Source organism: Dendropsophus ebraccatus, chromosome 15 (assembly GCF_027789765.1).
Source record: "Dendropsophus ebraccatus isolate aDenEbr1 chromosome 15, aDenEbr1.pat, whole genome shotgun sequence".
Lineage (NCBI taxonomy): Eukaryota > Metazoa > Chordata > Amphibia > Anura > Hylidae > Dendropsophus > Dendropsophus ebraccatus.
The window spans coordinates 73,918,032-73,935,105 of record NC_091468.1 but is presented as its reverse complement, the minus strand read 5'-3'; positions in this window follow the sequence as shown (position 1 = coordinate 73,935,105).

Genomic DNA, 17,074 nt, shown 5'->3' with positions numbered 1-17,074 from the left:
CACTAACCTCACTGGATGCTACTACTGTGTGACCACCACTAACCTCACTGGATGCTACTACTGTGTGACCACCACTAACCTCACTGGATACTACTACTGTGTGACCACCACTAACCTCACTAGATACTACTACTGTGTGACCACCACTGACCCCACTGGATGCTACTTAGGCCCGGACTGGTAATCTGGCTAACCTGCCAAATGCCCTCCGCTGCTGGGCTGCTTAATCAGCAGGCGAGGGCCGCTGTCGGGGTGAGGACGGTGTGGTGGGCCAGAGAAAAAAACAAACAAGCAACAACTCACCTGTCACCCGTTCCTGCAGCTCCTCTCCCGGCAGCGCGTGTCTTCTCTTTCCTCTTGCGCTGCAGGCAGCATGGTACAGGAGACTCTGCCTGTGTCGGACGTCCCCACGGCCCCTCGTGTGTGTGTGTGTCTTTAAGACGCACACGCTGATGACTGATAGCAGCTGCGGGGCCTTCCGATGCAGACAGAGTCTCCTGTACCGGAAGAGGAGAGAGAAGACACGCGCTGACAGGAGAGGAGCTGGAGGAACGGGTGACAGGTGAGTTGTTGCTTGTTTTTTCTCTATGGTGGGGGCACTGTGCGCAGGGGGGGGGGATGTTGGGAGGAATAGAGGGGTCAGCTATATGGGGCATAGAATATCTAAATAACTAATTGGGATACACAGAGGGCGGGGTTCACAGGCGGCATAGAGGAACTAATTGGCGTACAACATATGGGGCACAGGGGGTATAGAAAAAGTAATTGGGGCAAAGAGGGGGTATGAAGCAATTGTATATGGGCACAGAGAGGCATAGAACACTATGGGGCACAGAGGGGGCATATAAATATTGTATGGGTTTTAGAGGGGGCTTATAAAAACTAAGGGGCGCACATAGGCGTCCTTTATACTTTGTAGGAGGCACAGAGGAGGCATAGAAAAAATAACTGGAGGAAAAAGGGGGCATGAAACTACTATAAAGGGGCACAGAGGGGGCATAAAACACTATATGGGCACAGAGGGGGTATATGAGCACTATATGGGGGGGCACAGATTGGGTATATGAACACTATATGGACACAGATTGGGTATATGAACACTATATAGGGGGTATGTGAACACTATAGGGGCACAGAGAGGGTATATGAAAACTATATGGACACAGAGGGGGTATATGAACACTATAGGGGGCACAGAGGGGGTATATGAACACTCTATAGGGGGCACAGAGAGGGTATATGAACACTATATGGACACAGAGGGGGTATATGAACACTATATGGGGGGGCACAGTTTGGGTATATGAACACTATATAGGGGGTATGTGAACACTATAGGGGCACAGAGAGGGTATATGAAAACTATATGGACACAGAGGGGGTATATGAACACTATAGGGGGCACAGAGAGGGTATATGAACACTATATGGACACAGGGGGGTATATGAACACTCTATAGGGGGCACAGAGAGGGTATATGAACACTCTATAGGGGGCACAGAGAGGGTATATGAACACTATAGGGGGCACAGAGAGGGTATATGAACACTATATGGACACAGAGGGGTATATGAACACTCTATAGGGGGCACAGAGAGGGTATATGAACACTCTATAGGGGGCACAGAGAGGGTATATGAACACTATATGGACACAGAGGGGGTATATGAACGCTATATGGGTGGCACAGTGGGTGTATATATACTATATGAGATTACAAAGGGGCTATGTATACAATATGGGGGCACAGAGAGGGCTTATTATATAGGGCACAAAGTGGGCATTATTACAGCAGGGTAATACAGAGGAGAAGGCTGTATATAGGTAAGGATGGTGCTAATGCCAGGAACCTAAATTGTTTGTCTGGTAGATTCTGTGAAAATGAATTGTGCTTAGGAGAATCTTCATGATGTCCGGGCCAGATGCGGCAGAAAAAATAGGCGCCACCTGTGAGTCCCTGGGTGTAACTAAAGTGTAATCACTTGCACAGGGGAGGAAAGAGGGGGTACGATTAGGTTATGGGGGGCTTAGGTACATTCTGTGCACAGGGGTCCTCTGCAGCATCTCTGTGTACACCTGGTAGCTGATATCACTGCTGTATTCTCTTCTATAGCCTGCAGGGAGTAATACTCTGCAGCATCGGTGTACACCTGGTAGCTGATATCACTGCTGCATTACTTTCTATAGTCTGCAGGGAGTAATACTCTGCAGCATCTGTGTACACCTGGTATCTGATATCACTGCTGTATTCTCTTCTATAGTCTACAGGGTGTAATACTCTGCAGCATCTGTGTACAGCTGAGCTCTGATGGCTATATAGTCACAGTATGGCCGTATTAGTGATTATATTGGTATTGTACACCTGGTACCTGGTGGCTCTATGGTCAGTGTATGGCGGTATTATTGATTATATTGGTAGTGTACTGCTCAACATACTTGGCGCAATGGGTGTGTGTGGGGAGAGATATACTGTATGTGGGCTGCTGTGGTTTGTGTGCTAGGGCTGCTTTTCAGCCCCAGTTTGGCCCTGATGCTACTACTGTGTGACCACCACTAACCTCACTGGATGCTACTGTGTGACCACCACTAACCTCACTGGATGCTACTGTGTGACCACCACTAACCTCACTGGATGCTACTACTGTGTGACCACCACTAACCTCACTGGATGCTACTACTGTGTGACCACCACTAACCTCACTAGATACTACTACTGTGTGACCACCACTAACCTCACTGGATGCTACTACTGTGTGACCACCACTAACCTCACTGGATGCTACTGTGTGACCACCACTAACCTCACTGGATGCTACTACTGTGTGACCACCACTAACCCTACTAGATGCTACTACTGTGTGACCACCACTAACCCTACTGGATGCTACTACTGTGTGACCACCACTAACCTCACTGGATGCTACTACTGTGTGACCACCACTAACCTCACTAGATACTACTACTGTGTGACCACCACTAACCTCACTGGATACTACTACTGTGTGACCACCACTAACCTCACTGGATGCTACTACTGTGTGACCACCACTAACCTCACTGGATGCTACTACTGTGTGACCACCACTAACCTCACTGGATGCTACTACTGTGTGACCACCACTAACCTCACTAGATACTACTACTGTGTGACCACCACTAACCTCACTGGATACTACTACTGTGTGACCACCACTAACCTCACTGGATGCTACTACTGTGTGACCACCACTAACCTCACTGGATGCTACTACTGTGTGACCACCACTAACCTCACTGGATGCTACTACTGTGTGACCACCACTAACCCTACTGGATGCTACTACTGTGTGACCACCACTAACCTCACTGGATACTACTACTGTGTGACCACCACTAACCTCACTGGATGCTACTGTGTGACCACCACTAACCTCACTGGATGCTACTACTGTGTGACCACCACTAACCCTACTAGATACTACTACTGTGTGACCACCACTAACCTCACTGGATACTACTGTGTGACCACCACTAACCTCACTGGATGCTACTACTGTGTGACCACCACTAACCTCACTGGATGCTACTACTGTGTGACCACCACTAACCTCACTGGATGCTACTACTGTGTGACCACCACTAACCTCACTGGATGCTACTACCGTGTGACCAATACTAACCTCACTGGATGCTACTACTGTGTGACCACCACTAACCTCACTGGATGCTACTACTGTGTGACCACCACTAACCTCACAGGATACTACTACTGTGTGACCACCACTAACCTCACAGGATACTACTGTGTGACCACCACTAACCTCACTGGATACTACTACTGTGTGACCACCACTAACCTCATTGGATGCTACTACTGTGTGACCACCACTAACCTCACTGGATGCTACTACTGTGTGACCACCACTAACCTCACTGGATGCTACTACTGTGTGACCACCACTAACCTCACTGGATACTACTACTGTGTGACCACCACTAACCCCACTGGATGCTACTACTGTGTGACCACCACTAACCTCACTGGATACTACTACTGTGTGACCACCACTAACCCCACTGGATGCTACTACTGTGTGACCACCACTAACCTCACTGGATACTACTACTGTGTGACCACCACTAACCTCACTGGATACTACTGTGTGACCACCACTAACCTCACTGGATACTACTGTGTGACCACCACTAACCTCACTGGATACTACTACTGTGTGACCACCACTAACCTCACTGGATACTACTACTGTGTGACCACCACTAACCTCACTGGATGCTACTACTGTGTGACCACCACTAACCTCACTGGATACTACAGTGTGACCACCACTAACCTCACTGGATACTACTACTGTGTGACCACCACTAACCTCACAGGATACTACTACTGTGTGACCATCACCACTAACCTCACTGGATACTACTACTGTGTGACCATCACTAACCTCACTAGATACTACTACTGTGTGACCACCACTAACCTTACTAGATACTACTACTGTGTGACCACCACTAACCTCACTGGATACTACTACTGTGTGACCACCACTAACCTCACTGGATACTACAGTGTGACCACCACTAACCTCACTGGATACTACTGTGTGACCACCACTAACCTCACTGGATACTACTACTGTGTGACCACCACTAACCTCACTGGATACTACTACTGTGTGACCACCACTAACCTCACTGGATGCTACTACTGTGTGACCACCACTAACCTCACTGGATACTACTACTGTGTGACCACCACTAACCTCACTGGATGCTACTACTGTGTGACCATCACTAACCTCACTAGATACTACTACTGTGTGACCACCACTAACCTTACTGGATACTACTACTGTGTGACCACCACTAACCTCACTGGATACTACTACTGTGTGACCACCACTAACCTCACTGGATACTACTACTGTGTGACCACCACTAACCCTACTGGATGCTACTACTGTGTGACCACCACTAACCTCACTGGATACTACTACTGTGTGACCACCACTAACCTCACTGGATACTACTACTGTGTGACCACCACTAACCTCACTGGATGCTACTACTGTGTGACCACCACTAACCTCACTGGATACTACTACTGTGTGACCACCACTAACCTCACTGGATGCTACTACTGTGTGACCACCACTAACCTCACTGGATGCTACTACTGTGTGACCACCACTAACCTCACTGGATGCTACTACTGTGTGACCACCACTAACCTCACTGGATACTACTACTGTGTGACCACCACTAACCTCACAGGATACTACTACCGTGTGACCACCACTAACCTCACTACATATTACTACTGTGTGACCACCACTAACCTCACTAGATACTACTACTGTGTGACCACCACTAACCTCACTGGATACTACTACTGTGTGACCACCACTAACCTCACTACATATTACTACTGTGTGACCACCACTAACCTCACTGGATGCTACTACTGTGTGACCACCACTAACCTCACTGGATGCTACTACTGTGTGACCACCACTAACCTCACTGGATACTACTACTGTGTGACCACCACTAACCTCACTAGATACTACTACTGTGTGACCACCACTAACCTCACAGGATGCTACTACTGTGTGACCACCACTAACCTCACTGGATGCTACTACTGTGTGACCACCACTGACCTCACTGGATACTACTACTGTGTGACCACCACTAACCTCACTGGATGCTACTACTGTGTGACCACCACTAACCTCACAGGATGCTACTACTGTGTGACCACCACTGACCCCACTGGATGCATCACTCAGGTCTATCTGGCTCTGCAGTGTAGTATAGTCACCCACACCAGACTTAGTGTCATAGACATAGGGGGCGCTCTCAGACAAGCCACGTGCATACGTCATCCTACCAGGCCAAGCACACCTGGCTATCTCCATACAACATTTCTGGCTACAACCATATTCAGACTGGTCACTTTTTACCCTTCTTTTCTTTCTGCGATACTTTTTGAGCACCAGGCAAACACAGCGGTGATGGAAGACCTTATTACTACAGCCGCACTTCTTGCCTCGCTCACTGTCAGGACGCAGTGTAGGTGTGAGGATACACAACACATTTTCACTATGTTTCCGCATCACATGTATTCTCAATGCAGCACGCTGGGAAAAACTGCCCCACAAACCCAGCACACATACCGCTTACTGCCACACACAGCACACATACCGCTTACTGCCACACACAGCATACATACCGCTTACTGCCACACACAGCATACATACCGCTTACTGCCACACACAGCATACATACCGCCTACTGCCACACACAGCATACACACCGCCTACTGCCACACACAGGATACATACCGCTTACTGCCACACACAGCATACATACCGCATACTGCCACACACAGGATACATACCGCTTACTGTCACACACAGCACACATACCGCATACTGCCACACACAGCATACATACCGCTTACTGCCACACACAGCATACATACCGCTTACTGCCCCCACACACAACATACATACCGCTTACTGCCCCCACACACAGCATACATACCGCTTACTGTCACACACACAGCATACATACCGCTTGCTGCCCCACAAACCCAGCACACATACAGCTTACTGCCACACACAGCATACATACCGCTTACTGCCACACACAGCATACATACCGCTTACTGCCACACACAGCATACATACCGCTTACTGCCACACACAGCATACATACCGCTTACTGCCACACACAGCATACATACCGCTTACTGCCACACACAGCATACATACCGCTTACTGCCACACACAGCATACATACCGCTTACTGCCACACACAGCATACATACCGCTTACTGCCACACACAGCATACATACCGCTTACTGCCACACACAGCATACATACCGCTTACTGCCACACACACAGCATACATACCGCATACTGCCACACACAGCATACATACCGCCTACAGCCACAGCATACATACCGCATACTGCCACACACAGCATACATACCGCTTACTGCCACACACAGCATACATACCGCCTACTGCCACACACAGCATACATACCGCTTACTGCCACACACAGCATACATACCGCTTACTGCCACACACAGCATACATACCGCTTACTGCCACACACAGCATACATACCGCTTACTGCCACACACACAGCATACATACCGCTTACTGCCACACACACAGCATACATACCGCATACTGCCACACACAGCATACATACCGCCTACAGCCACAGCATACATACCGCATACTGCCACACACAGCATGCATACTGCCACACACAGTACACATACCGCTTACTGCCACACACAGCATACATACCGCTTACTGCCAAACACGCAGCACACATACCGCTTACTGCCACACACACAGCATACATATCGCTTACTGCCACACACAGCATACATACCGCTTACTGCCACACACAGCATACATACCGCCTACTGCCACACACAGCATACATACCGCCTACTGCCACAGCATACATACCGCTTACTGCCACACACACAGCATACATACCGCTTACTGCCACACACACAGCAAACATACCGCATACTGCCACACACAGCATACATACCGCCTACTGCCACAGCATACATACCGCTTACTGCCAAACACACAGCATACATACCGCCTACTGCCACAGCATACATACCGCTTACTGCCAAACACACAGCATACATACCGCTTACTGCCACACACACAGCATACATACCGCCTACTGCCACACACAGCATACATACCGCTTACTGCCACACACAGCATACATACCGCCTACTGCCACACACAGCATACATACCGCCTACAGCCACAGCATACATACTGCTTACTGCCAAACACACAGCATACATACCGCCTACAGCCACAGCATACATACTGCTTACTGCCACACACAGCATACATACCGCTTACTGCCACACACAGCATACATACCGCTTACTGCCACACACAGCATACATACCGCTTACTGCCACACACAGCATACATACCGCTTACTGCCACACACAGCATACATACCGCTTACTGCCACACACAGCATACATACCGCTTACTGCCACACACAGCATACATACTGCTTACTGCCACACACAGCATACATACCGCTTACTGCCACACACAGCATACATACCGCTTACTGCCACACACAGCATACATACCGCTTACTGCCCCCACACACAGCATACATACCGCTTACTGCCACACACAGCATACATACCGCTTACTGCCCCCACACGCAGCACACATACCGCTTACTGCCACACACACAGCATACATATCGCTTACTGCCACACACAGCATACATACCGCTTACTGCCACACACAGCATACATACCGCCTACTGCCACACACAGCATACATACCGCCTACTGCCACAGCATACATACCGCTTACTGCCACACACACAGCATACATACCGCTTACTGCCACACACACAGCAAACATACCGCATACTGCCACACACAGCATACATACCGCCTACTGCCACAGCATACATACCGCTTACTGCCAAACACACAGCATACATACCGCCTACTGCCACAGCATACATACCGCTTACTGCCAAACACACAGCATACATACTGCTTACTGCCACACACACAGCATACATATCGCTTACTGCCACACACAGCACACACACCGCCTACTGCCACACACAGCATACATACCGCTTACTGCCACACACAGCATACATACCGCCTACTGCCACACACAGCATACATACCGCCTACAGCCACAGCATACATACTGCTTACTGCCACACACAGCATACATACCGCTTACTGCCACACACAGCATACATACCGCTTACTGCCACACACAGCATACATACCGCTTACTGCCACACACAGCATACATACCGCTTACTGCCACACACAGCATACATACCGCTTACTGCCACACACAGCATACATACCGCTTACTGCCACACACAGCATACATACCGCTTACTGCCACACACAGCATACATACCGCTTACTGCCACACACAGCATACATACCGCTTACTGCCCCACACAGCATACATACCGCTTACTGCCCCCACACACAGCATACATACCGCTTACTGCCACACACAGCATACATACCGCTTACTGCCACACACAGCATACATACCGCTTACTGCCCCCACACACAGCATACATACTGCTTACTGCCACACACAGCATACATACCGCTTACTGCCACACACAGCATACATACCGCTTACTGCCACACACAGCATACATACCGCTTACTGATCCCACACACAGCATACATACCGCTTACTGCCACACACAGCATACATAACGCTTACTGCCACACACAGCATACATACTGCTTACTGCCACACACAGCATACATACTGCTTACTGCCACACACAGCATACATACTGCTTACTGCCACACACAGCATACATACCGCTTACTGCCACACACAGCATACATACCGCTTACTGCCACACACAGCATACATACTGCTTACTGCCACACACAGCATACATACCGCTTACTGTCACACACAGCATACATACCGCTTACTGCCACACACAGCATACATACCGCTTACTGCCACACACAGCATACATACCGCTTACTGCCACACACAGCATACATACCGCTTACTGCCACACACACAGCATACATACTGCTTACTGCCACACACAGCATACATACCGCTTACTGCCACACACAGCATACATACCGCTTACTGCCACACACAGCATACATACTGCTTACTGCCACACACAGCATACATACCGCTTACTGCCACACACAGCATACATACCGCTTACTGTCACACACAGCATACATACTGCTTACTGCCACACACAGCATACATACCGCATACTGCCACACACAGCATACATACCGCTTACTGCCACACACAGCATACATACCGCTTACTGTCACACACAGCATACATACCGCTTACTGCCACAGTCACTTCTCACATGCTGTTTGACCTTGTAATAGGCTTGTCAGTCTGTTCACCCTCCTTGTTATCATCTGCAGCAGATATCCGGCTGTCACTAGCAACTACATTGGCCTCACTTGTGTCAGTAACGGCCACCAAACTCTCTGTACTGCTTTTCCCCACAGCACATGCAATACTCTGGTCCTTACACACCATGACCTCTAGGGGCACACTTGAGCTAATCCCCACTACTGCTCTGTCTGCTTTAGAGGTTAGTTCACACTCTGCATTCACTGGAACTAACTCTGTAGCACACCCATCATTTACCTGCTCAGGTTGTGTGACATAGTTATGGGTTACATGCATGTTAGGCAGCAGATCTGACATCACATTAATACTATCACATAACTGCGGGGACATTACTACTATCACATAACTGCGGGGACATTACTACTATCACATAACTGCGGGGGACATTACTACTATCACATAACTGCGGGGACATTACTACTATCACATAACTGCGGGGGGACATTACTACTATCACATAACTGCGGGGGGGACATTACTACTATCACATAACTGCGGGGGGACATTACTACTATCACATAACTGCGGGGACATTACTACTATCACATAACTGCGGGGGGACATTACTACTATCACATAACTGCGGGGACATTACTACTATCACATAACTGCGGGGGGACATTACTACTATCACATAACTGCGGGGACATTACTACTATCACATAACTGAGGGGGGACATTACTACTATCACATAACTGCGGGGACATTACTACTATCACATAACTGCGGGGACATTACTGCTATCACATAACTGCGGGGACATTACTACTATCACATAACTGCGGGGGGACATTACTACTATCACATAACTGCGGGGACATTACTACTATCACATAACTGCGGGGGGACATTACTACTATCACATAACTGCGGGGGGACATTACTACTATCACATAACTGCGGGGACATTACTACTATCACATAACTGCGGGGGGACATTACTACTATCACATAACTGCGGGGGACATTACTACTATCACATAACTGCGGGGACATTACTACTATCACATAACTGCGGGGACATTACTACTATCACATAACTGCGGGGGGACATTACTACTATCACATAACTGCGGGGGGACATTACTGCTATCACATAACTGCTGGGACATTACTACTATCACATAACTGCGGGGACATTACTGCTATCACATAACTGGGGGGGGACATTACTACTATCACATAACTGCGGGGGACATTACTACTATCACAGAACTGCGGGGACATTACTACTATCACATAACTGCGGGGACATTACTACTATCACATAACTGCGGGGACATTACTACTATCACATAACTGCGGGGGACATTACTACTATCACATAACTGCGGGGGACATTACTACTATCACATAACTGCGGGGGGACATTACTACTATCACATAACTGCGGGGGACATTACTACTATCACATAACTGCGGGGACATTACTGCTATCACATAACTGCGGGGGGGACATTACTACTATCACATAACTGCGGGGGACATTACTGCTATCACATAACTGCTGGGGGACATTACTACTATCACATAACTGCGGGGACATTACTACTATCACATAACTGCGGGGACATTACTACTATCACATAACTGCGGGGACATTACTACTATCACATAACTGCGGGGACATTACTACTATCACATAACTGCGGGGACATTACTACTATCACATAACTGCGGGGGGACATTACTACTATCACATAACTGCGGGGGGACATTACTACTATCACATAACTGCGGGGGGACATTACTACTATCACATAACTGCGGGGGACATTACTACTATCACATAACTGCTGGGACATTACTACTATCACATAACTGCGGGGGGACATTACTACTATCACATAACTGCGGGGGGACATTACTGCTATCACATAACTGCGGGGGACATTACTACTATCACATAACTGCGGGGACATTACTACTATCACATAACTGCGGGGACATTACTACTATCACATAACTGCGGGGGGACATTACTACTATCACATAACTGCGGGGACATTACTACTATCACATAACTGCGGGGTGACATCCCCCATCATCTCCTGACCAGAGGACAATAAGCTGCACAGACATCCCCCGCTCCCCTGCACCTCCACCATGGCTCTCTGCTCAGTCACTGCCGTTGCTGTTGTGGCTGGTTGGTCTTTATAACACTTGGGCTCTTGGCAAAAGCCCATCCAACTACACAGCAGCCCACTATCACACATCCAACTACACAGCAGCCCACTATCACACATCCCACTACACAGCAGCCCACTATCACACATCCAACTACACAGCAGCCCACTATCACACATCCTACTACACAGCAGCCCGCTATCACACATCCAACTACACAGCAGCCCACTATCACACATCCTACTACACAGCAGCCCACTCTCACACATCCTACTACACAGCAGCCCACTATCACACATCCTACTACACAGCAGCCCACTCTCACACATCCTACTACACAGCAGCCCACTATCACACATCCTACTACACAGCAGCCCACTATCACACATCCCACTACACAGCAGCCCACTATCACACATCCTACTACACAGCAGCCCACTATCACACATCCTACTACACAGCAGCCCACTATCACACATCCTACTACACAGCAGCCCACTATCACACATCCTACTACACAGCAGCCCACTCTCACACATCCTACTACACAGCAGCCCACTATCACACATCCTACTACACAGCAGCCCACTATCACACATCCTACTACACAGCAGCCCACTCTCACACATCCAACTACACAGCAGCCCACTATCACACATCCAACTACACAGCAGCCCACTCTCACACATCCTACTACACAGCAGCCCACTATCACACATCCTACTACACAGCAGCCCACTCTCACACATCCCACTACACAGCAGCCCACTATCATACATCCAACTACACAGCAGCCCACTATCACACATCCCACTACACAGCAGCCCACTATCACACATCCAACTACACAGCAGCCCACTATCACACATCCAACTACACAGCAGCCCACTATCACACATCCCACTACACAGCAGCCCGCTATCACACATCCAACTACACAGCAGCCCACTCTCACACATCCAACTACACAGCAGCCCACTATCACACATCGAACTACACAGCAGCCCACTATCACACATCCTACTACACAGCAGCCCACTATCACACATCCCACTACACAGCAGCCCACTCTCACACATCCAACTACACAGCAGCCCACTATCACACATCCCACTACACAGCAGCCCACTATCACACATCCTACTACACAGCAGCCCACTATCACACATCCAACTACACAGCAGCCCACTATCACACATCCCACTACACAGCAGCCCACTATCACACATCCCACTACACAGCAGCCCACTATCACACATCCCACTACACAGCAGCCCACTATCACACATCCCAGCGTGGCTCTGGCTGGTTGGGGGGGGGGCTATGTAGTTTTTTCAGCTAAAGCCTGAATTACAATTGCTTTTCAATACATTCGAGCCACAAAAAAATGAGTAAATGAGTGGACCGCGCCGAACGTAATCATTAGGTCTGTTCAAATGAGGACATACAGTGCCGAACTGTGTCCTCTACACACACATACATACATACAGAGCCGTGTCCTCTACACACACATACATACATACATACAGAGCCGTGTCCTCTACACACACATACATACATACAGAGCCGTGTCCTCTACACACACACATACATACATACAGAGCCGTGTCCTCTACACACACATACATACATACAGAGCCGTGTCCTCTACACACACACACATACATACAGAGCCGTGTCCTCTACACACACACACATACATACATACAGAGCCGTGTCCTCTACACACACACACACCATACATACACACAGTGCCGTGTCCTCTACACATACATACATACAGAGCCGTGTCCTCTACACATACATACATACAGAGCCGTGTCCTCTACACACACATACATACAGTGCCGAGCCGTGTCCTCTACACACACACATACATACATACATACAGAGCCGTGTCCTCTACACACACATAAATACATACAGAGCCGTGTCCTCTACACACACATACATACATACATACAGAGCCGTGTCCTCTACACACACATACATACATACAGAGCCGTGTCCTCTACACACACATACATACATACAGAGCCGTGTCCTCTACACACACACATACATACAGAGCCGTGTCCTCTACACACACACACATACAGAGCCGTGTCCTCTACACACACATACATACAGTGCCGAGCCGTGTCCTCTACACACACACATACATACATACAGAGCCGTGTCCTCTACACACACATAAATACATAGAGCCGTGTCCTCTACACACACATACATACAGAGCCGTGTCCTCTACACACACACATAAATACATACAGAGCCGTGTCCTCTACACACACATACATACATACAGAGCCGTGTCCTCTACACACACACATACATACAGAGCCGTGTCCTCTACACACACACACACATACAGAGCCGTGTCCTCTACACACACATACATACAGTGCCGAACTGTGTCCTCTACACACACATACATACATACAGAGCCGTGTCCTCTACACACACACATACATACATACAGAGCCGTGTCCTCTACACACACACATACATACAGAGCCGTGTCCTCTACACACACATACATACATACAGAGCCGTGTCCTCTACACACACACATACATACATACAGAGCCGTGTCCTCTACACACACACATACATACAGAGCCGTGTCCTCTACACACACATACAGAGCCGTGTCCTCTACACACACATACATACATACAGAGCCGTGTCCTCTACACACACATACATACATACAGAGCCGTGTCCTCTACACACACATACATACATACAGAGCCGTGTCCTCTACACACACATACATACAGAGCCGTGTCCTCTACACACACACACATACAGAGCCGTGTCCTCTACACACACACACATACAGAGCCGTGTCCTCTACACACACATACATACAGAGCCGTGTCCTCTACACACACATACATACATACAGAGCCGTGTCCTCTACACACACATACATACAGAGCTGTGTCCTCTACACACACATACATACAGTGCCGAGCTGTGTCCTCTACACACACATACATACAGAGCCGTGTCCTCTACACACACACACACATACATACAGAGCCGTGTCCTCTACACACACATACATACATACAGAGCCGTGTCCTCTACACACACATACATACATACAGAGCCATGTCCTCTACACACACATACATACATACAGAGCCGTGTCCTCTACACACACATACATAGCCGTGTCCTCTACACACACATACATACATACAGAGCCGTGTCCTCTACACACACATACATACAGAGCCGTGTCCTCTAAACACACATACATACAGAGCCGTGTCCTCTACACACACATACATACATACAGAGCCGTGTCCTCTACACACACATACATACAGAGCCGTGTCCTCTACACACACATACATACAGAGCCGTGTCCTCTACACACACATACATACAGAGCCGTGTCCTCTACACACACATACATACAGAGCCGTGTCCTCTACACACACATACATAGCCGTGTTCTCTACACACACATACATACATACAGAGCCGTGTCCTCTACACACACATACATACAGAGCCGTGTCCTCTACACACACACACACCATACATACACACAGTGCTGTGTCCTCTACACACACACACACCATACAGAGCCGTGTCCTCTACACACACATACATACAGAGCCGTGTCCTCTACACACACATACATACAGAGCAGTGTCCTCTACACACACATACATACAGAGCCGTGTCCTCTACACACACATACATACAGAGCCGTGTCCTCTACACACACACATACAGAGCCGTGTCCTCTACACACACATACATACATACAGAGCCGTGTCCTCTACACACACATACATACAGAGCGGTGTCCTCTACACACACATACATACATACAGAGCCGTGTCCTCTACACACACATACATACATAGCCGTGTCCTCTACACACACATACATACAGAGCCGTGTCCTCTACACACACACACCATACATACACACACACACCATACACACAGTGCCGTGTCCTCTACACACACACCATACAGAGCCGTGTCCTCTACACACACACACCATACAGAGCCGTGTCCTCTACACACACACACCATACATACACACACACACCATACACACAGTGCCGTGTCCTCTACACACACACACACACCATACATACATACACACACACACCATACATACACACAGTGCCGTGTCCTCTACACACACACACACACCATACAGAGCCGTGTCCTCTACACACACACACACACCATACAGAGCCGTGTCCTCTACACACACACACACACACACCATACAGAGCCGTGTCCTCTACACACACACACACACCATACAGAGCCGTGTCCTCTACACACACACACCATACATACACACAGTGCCGTGCCGTGTCCTCTACACACACACACACACACACACCATACAGAGCCGTGTCCTCTACACACACACACATACAGAGCCGTGTCCTCTACACACACACACATACAGAGCCGTGTCCTCTACACACACATACATACAGAGCCGAACTGTGTCCTCTACACACACATACATACATACAGAGCCGTGTCCTCTACACACACACATACATACAGAGCCGTGTCCTCTACACACACACATACATACAGTGCCGAGCCGTGTCCTCTACACACACATACATACATACAGAGCCGTGTCCTCTACACACACACATACATACAGAGCCGTGTCCTCTACACACACACATACATACAGTGCCGAACTGTGTCCTCTACACACACATACATACATACAGAGCCGTGTCCTCTACACACACACATACATACATACATACAGAGCCGTGTCCTCTACACACACACATACATACAGAGCCGTGTCCTCTACACACACATACATACATACAGAGCCGTGTCCTCTACACACACACATACATACAGAGCCGTGTCCTCTACACACACATACATACAGAGCCGTGTCCTCTACACACACATACATACAGAGCCGTATCCTC